At 42.0% G+C, this 7,401-nt stretch overlaps 1 pseudogene; it reads left to right on the forward strand.

Annotated features, from left to right (window-relative positions):
* Positions 1 to 1,381: 1,381 nt before the first annotated feature.
* On the forward strand, positions 1,382 to 1,498 carry LOC123567006 (small nucleolar RNA SNORA40; annotated as a pseudogene).
* The last annotated feature ends 5,903 nt before the right edge of the window (positions 1,499 to 7,401 follow it).

The raw sequence follows: 7,401 nt of genomic DNA on the forward strand, positions 1-7,401 counted from the left end.
AGGCTGAGGCACGAGAATCACTTGAACACGGAAAGCAGAAGTTGCAGTGAGCCGAGATCGTACCACTAGACTATAGCCTGGGTGACAGAGTGAGACTGTCTCAAATAAACAAACAAAAAACCTGTAACATAATACATTTGTGTTGTTTTATTTGTGGTAATTTGCTACAGATGCTGCAGAAAACTAATATAGGTCTTTCATCATATGGTGACATCCATTCTGTCCCCCAAGATGTATTTCTTACAGAGGTGGCACGTGCCATCCCCTTGATGTTTCTTTTGCCTTGCATAACAGGCTGGTCAAATCCTGCTAAGCCCCTACGCCTGTGGACAGGGGTAAAATGTGTCATCCTCCACAGGACCCATCACTGAGAGTCTGTGCTAGAGAGTAGGGAATGGCCAAAGAGAGCCAGGCATGGTGGAACCTGGAATCCCAGCTACCCGGGAGGCTGAGGTGGGAGGGTCACTTGAGGCCAAAAGTTTGAGAACAACCTGGGCAACATAGCAAGACTCCACCTCTAAAATAAATTTTAAAATTTAAAATTTAAGAAATGAAGAATGGCCAGGAAGGAGAGATTGAACAGACAGGTGCGGGTATGTTTCTGGGTTGCCAAGCATACCCACATTCCTCATCATAAACCTTCAGTGCTCCCCAGTCTCTTCAACACCACAAACCCCATAGGCCCCAAGGTTTAAGAGACTATACATGTGTCCATTTAAAGCTAATTTTCCTAACTTTGTTACTCAGAGATACACATGACTTCCAACGAAAGCCTGTGATTAGCATGATGTTGCCAGAGCTATCACAATGAGTTCACAGAATTCCAGGTCAAAACAAGGCCAGGAAGCTTTAGAAATCCTGCCCAGTCCTATTCGCAGTAAACGGTTCATTTCTCTAAGTGTTTAATGTTGAAAATTATTGGTTTAGCCCCATTACCATCTCCATGGCTTCCTGAAGTTCCCAGACTTAGAACTATCGAAAGATATTTTATTTGTGTGATCCATTCACATCCATAACTTTACTCTTTAGTACCTAACTCTTTTCACCCAAGTGTTATTTCTGAGTGCCCTTCAATGCTGTGGCTGGTGGGATGGTTTTTTTTTTTTTTTTTTTTTTTTAACTGTATTGGGAGATTCACTTCAAGGTCAGCGTAGATTCTGAGCTGGAGTATATAGCAATGTCAGTATCTATTGTGAGCCTTGGGGATCACATAATCGGATAAAGAAGCTTTCTCCAGTCTGTCCCTGAAAGAAAAAGGCTAAAAACAAATCCCCCAGAGTCTCCTTTTATGGACCATATGCTTCCACTCCACAAAGAGTTAAAGCACATGCTTCTTGCCAATGGAAATGTAAACTCTTAGAACCACACTGGGGAATAGTTCAGCATTAAATCTACTGAAGACATCCACATCCTTAGACAGATGCAAAAAATGAATTCTCTTTTGCAACCCAGAGCTCATTGTGCAGTATGAGCTTTGATACATATAAGAAGGAACATTATGAAAAGAAGAAGAAAAAGATATGCATGTCCTATGAGCCAGAACTTCCACTCCTAGGTTTATCCTCAAAGAAATGTCTGCACATGCATGCACTAAGAAACGTATAAGACGTTCACAGCAGCTTTATTCCTAATGGTCCAAACTGGAAACATCTATGGGAAAATGATAGATAAATAATGTTGCATTCATACAATGCAACACTATACAGCGATTAATGAATTTTGCCACATGCAACAACATAGAGGCACCTCCCATTTATAGTGTTTAAAAAAAAAAAAGAAAGCAGATACAAAGAAATGCTCTATGATTCTATTTCCATAAAGTTCAAAAGGTAGATAAAATCCTCATGTTTAAGGATTCAGACTTAGGAGACAACATTCTGAAGAAAAGCAAGGAAACAGTGGCCATAGAAGCTTGACAGTCATTACTCTTGGAGACGACAAAGGGGATGGTGATTGAGGGGGATATAAGAGGGATTTCTGGGCACTGGCAGTATTCTAGCTCTTGAGCTTGGTGGTGCTTGTCTTGTGATAAATCCTTGAGTTGTGCATTTCATACATTTTTCTGTGTGCTGTATTTCAAAATTTTTTTACAGCTTAAAATTTTTCTTCTGAACTATTTCTCTAAAAGCAAATTCCTTGTATTAAATTTTCTATTTTTTGATTTTTCCATTATAAAATATAAGCATGAGCATAATAGAACATTTGAAAAAAATTAGAAAAGTGGGGGAAAAATTATCTCTAATTCTTTTTCCCAAAGACAAAATGCTATGAACATTTTGGTATATTTCTTTCCATCTTTTTTCTATCACTAGTTTTTGATGTGCTTTTTTTCATTTTAGGTGGCCATTTTAATTCAAATCTACATTTTAATATTTTTCACATAATATTATCTCGTCAACATTTTCAAAGTTATTATAAGCCCTCTGCATGATTATTTTCATGACCATGCATGTCATTTAATAATGCATCATTAAATGACTTATCCACTTAAACAGGATTTAGGTTGTATCCTCATTTTGTTTATAAATAGTGTCATCGTAGAGCTTTTTGCATACAGTGTTTTCCGTATTTCAAATTATTTCCTTAGAACTGACCCCTAGAAATGGAGTTTCTGGGGCCAAAAATAGTACCTTTATAAGGTTCTTAGTAAAAAGCACATCCTTTCTCCCAGGTCAGAATTCAAGGAGCTTTATGAGTTTGAACAGGCTTACAATGGGTCCATTTAGAACAGTCCCTTGCAGAACTGAGCAAACTGGTCTACAGCATCGAGCACACCCCTTCCCTAACTGCTATTCCAGCCCAGTGATACCACTCGGATTGAGGTGATGCCCCTTCATCTGCCTTCCCACTGAGATGTATAGCTTAGGTGTACTTAGGTCACCCAGTCAAACTCCCTAAAAGGGCAGAGCTTTAAGTTCATCAGTAAGTCCCTAATGCCAGCACAGCAATTCCAATAAGATTTTAGAGTCTTCATTATAAAATGAGAATATTCATGCCTATTTTGAAGGAATGTATGTGAGTACAAATGAGATTGTGCATGAAAAGTGTTCTGGATAGTGTCTACCACATAACAAAGACTCTACAGACCTGTGGCTCTTCCTTTTCTCTTCGAGCTCATCTTTCTTCCCCAGTGGTGACAGGATCAAGGCAGAGAGAAAAAAAGGAAGAAAATATTCAGGAAATAAAATAATGCCATATAAATTATGACTTTTGAATAAATTTTATGAGGAGGCAACATTTGTGAAATGTAGGCACTGACCCCAAATCTTGCATTTACTTGGATCGCTACCACTCCTGAAACCATTACCATTCGAGTCCTTCTTAGACGCTAAGGAATTGTCACCAGAAGGCAGAATCATTTGCTTCTCCACAGTTTGGTTTGGAGTAGTGTTTCTCCAAAAGTGGTTATTGGACCATGTTAGAATCACCTGGTATATTAAGTTAAGAAAAGCTAGAGGCTGTAACAAACAGTCCCCAAATTTCAGTAGCTGACAGCATAAACATGTAGTTATTGCTCATTACATAGCTCTGTGACTGTTGCAGATTGTAAATGGTGATCTTCCCTACACACTCATTCAGGGGCACAGTTTTCCTTCCATCTAATGTCTCTGCCATCACTCAGGGCATTCAGAGTCCTCTCTGGGATCCTCTGTACAAAGGTGGCAGATGACAAGAGGAGAAAAAGCCAACTTAGAGGATTTCAAGAGTGGTTTTAGGGACTAATGTTAGAAGTGATGTACATCACTTTTGCCTACATTCCATTGGCCTGGACTCAATTACACAGTACAACACAGCTGCAAGAAAGGCTGGAAGCTGTAGATTAGCTCTATACAAGAGAAGAAGGAAAAAATTTAGTGATCTCATTGCATATCTAGGGTGCTTATAAAAAATTATGCTTTTTCAAAAATTATGTATACACATAAATATACATGTATGTGTATGCATATACACACATACATACATGTATGTGTATGCATATACATATAGATGCATATATACACATATATAATGTATATATGTATATTTTATATATATATAATGTTTTTTCCTGATGCCACTAGACCCACCAAATCATAATCTCTAGGGCCTAAAAACGTGAAGTTAAAGCTGATGACTTTTATAGGTACTGAAGTTGGAGCGCTGGCCCAAAGACGGCTCTGAAGGTTCCAGCACTAACAGTAACACCTCCTCTTTTCTAAAGTCTGTCATTGTCATTGGTCTTACCTTAAATACCAGGCTGAGTCCCGAGAGTATTTTTTGCAAATCTTTCAGAAGTTGCAACAACTGTAGCATGAGGATTCTCAGGATGGTTTGCCCCCAGTGCTAAGACTGCAACATCCCAGTAAGGATGTGAGTGAGCATGGTGTTTACCAGGTCTTTTTCTTGCCAGTTTTATTCTTACTCAAACAAAGGGAATACTGTGGGGCTTCACTGAGTGACACAAATAGAAGCTAGCCCACACAACTAAGATCTGTTTGCTTTAGGGACACTGTTCAGGTCACTTTTCATTTTATGGGTACATCATTTTATGGGGGCACATGGAAGAGGTTTCTGTCTGATGTCAGCACTGCAAACAGTTGTTCTTCTGTGAGAAACCAGTTTACTTTTATCTTAGACCCCGTGAATCATGACATTTATTGTGGTTCTTCTTTGCATTGGGAACAACTAGGAGGTTTGGAGCCAAACTTTAGAGCATCTCTAGCAAATGTACAGAAATTAATTCCAGTTACATCTTATTTTTTCTACTTTCACTCCAAATATTCTCATTTACTTATTTTCTGATCCTGTTAAAGGATACATATTTGCACATACTACTTAATATCTATTTTGAATGAGCACTGTATAAATAGATTTTTAACTGTTGAATATGATATTACAGGCGTGGTGGCTCATGCCTGTAATCCCAGCACTTTGAGAGGCTGAGGCAGGTGAATTGCCTGAGCTCAGGAGTTCAAAATCAGCCTGGGAAACATGGTCAAACCGTGTCCCTACCAAAAATTAGCTGGGCTTGGTGACTAGTGCCTGTGATCCCAGCTCCTCAGAAGGCTGACATGGGAGGATGGCTGGAGCCTGGGAATTTGAGCCTGTAGTGAGCTGTGATTATGCCACTGCACTCCAGCCTGAGTGACAGAGTGATACCCTGTCTCAAAAAAAAAAAAAAAAAAAAAAAAGATATTGTGACAGAAAAATGAACAGAACAGGTCCTTGGTCTTTTGACCATATTTTAGCCCAAGGAAAATTCTTCCCATAAATGGCACACATGAAGCCTTAATCACTGGGTTAGACCCAGTACTAACTGAGCTTCCTTAGAGATCTCAGAATAGATTCATTAATTAAAACCGCATGTACCTTTCCAAGATTATTCTGTCCCAGTGATTTCTTTCCTGAGATGGAATCACCCCATTTTGGGCCCAGAAGCAGTGAAGAACTTAAATGTCATCAGGGAGAAGTGCTGAATGGACCACTCTTGTCTTTGACAAATTTTGCTCTTGGCTGAAACTTCTCCACTATAATGTTTAGATCAGACGATGAAAAGAAAGTAAGAAACAGGTATCCTTAAGACATTGTATGACTATTATTTAGTAAAAATTTTCCCACATGGAATTGAATAAGTAAGTTATGGAGCAGATTCAGAGAAAGGTATTTAAATGTCCATTCAATGAACTAAACTTTATTAGACAATGTCACTGTGCTTTCATACGTTATTTTTTATTACACACACGCGCGGGCACGCGCACACACACACCCTTCACCCCTAAACCCCCTCAACGGAAACAAGCACACACCCTGGACGGGAGGTATTAAAAAGGTGTGATCCCCTTGCTTTTAGCTTTGAGCAGATGGCCCATGGTTTGAGGCGGTTGCCTCCGCAGGCTAAGCCTTTACCTTCAGCACCAAGGCCAGCGCACCTGGCTCCGCGGGGCTCCCAGAACCTTCACCATTCCGGGACTCTCATGCCCAGAACTGCAATAAAAAATGTTATTTCTCAATGAAATTCACCTTCCTAACTCATGAATTGCGCTTCATTCATTGCTCTTCACGAAGTGGTCATTGCTACCAGCAGGAAAAGTGTGAGACAAGGAGAAATGAAAATGTCCAACTATTGGAGACCTGGCCCCTTACACACGTGCACGCAAGCGCGCACACACACACTACCAGATGGTCAGCATGTTGGTTGAGTTTTGCTCTCCTCACTCCTCAGGGACCCAGTCCCTCTTTACACGGGGAAGCAGTTAGGAAGAACATTCCTTTCCTCCAGTCCCAACAAGGAGCGATTCCTGCTCCACGATTGGGAGGGGAGGGACACCAGTGCTCAGGTCTCTGAGTTTCTGAGATTTGTCCTCTCACGGAGGTTTTTATCCCTGGGGCTTATGCATAGTTTTTGACTTCAAGGCACACAAAAACAACCTACCCAAAAGATTGCTGTTCCCAATTAAAGTCCTAATGAAAACAACCCCACGAGGAAGACACATCAGACATTGGTTCCCATTTCATGGATGAGAAAACTGAGCCCAAGAGGTTAAGCTACTTGCCCAAGATAACACAGTGAGTCACCGACAAAGACGAACCCCAAAGCTGGATTTCCAATCTTCTCTTCTGCTTGTCTTTCCTCACTAAGATGCATATATTTACCAACTGTCACCACGATCTGCAATTCTTCGCCCCTCCCTCCGTCCCAATTATCTAGAAACAAAAAGAGTAGAAAATCGAAAATGAGATAGAGGTCGGCAGGGGCATGAGGCCACGGATGGCTGCTGCTTCCTTGCTTCCTTTTTTTGAAGCCAGAATCGACTCTGCTCTTGCTCGATGACAGCCTCTCGCCTGAGGCTCGGCTCCTGGCCTCTGCGGGGGTCCGCGCAATCCGGGCGCCTCCAGCTGTCCCCCTCCTCCGAGGGTCGCTGCCGCAGAGCGCAGGGCCAAGCTGGGGCAGACCAAGGGCGGCCGGGGTGCTCGTGCCGGTGCCAGCATCACTGCCGGAGCCGCTCTGGGCGCACTGCACCCAGCGCTTCTTCTCTCACTGGTCCTGTGCCGCTGCTCCTCCTGATACTTGGGGGACCGCAGGGAGGCCGAAGGACAACTGGGGAGCCTCGGGGCCGCGCCTGAGGCCCAGAGTCTGGGCTGTGCAGAGCTTGGAGCCCCAGCTTCCCCAGCTCCCTCTGGGATTAATGCTCGGTGCCAGGGAGAAGCGCAGGGTTCTTTCCGCCTCCTCCCCAAGTGCACCCGGGCGCGCTTCCATCTGATTAGAATGTTTCTTCCATCTTATTAGAATGACAGTAGCTTTCAAGTCATTCATTATGAGAAGTATTTTAGTCTTAAAAGAAAAAAGGGAGTCCCACTGTAATTGTGAGTTGTAATAAATGCAAACTTCTGGTGCCTTCCTCTGCGGCATGGAAGACAGTA

This window comes from Macaca fascicularis, chromosome 9 (assembly GCF_037993035.2).
Source record: "Macaca fascicularis isolate 582-1 chromosome 9, T2T-MFA8v1.1".
Classification (NCBI taxonomy): Eukaryota; Metazoa; Chordata; class Mammalia; order Primates; family Cercopithecidae; genus Macaca; species Macaca fascicularis.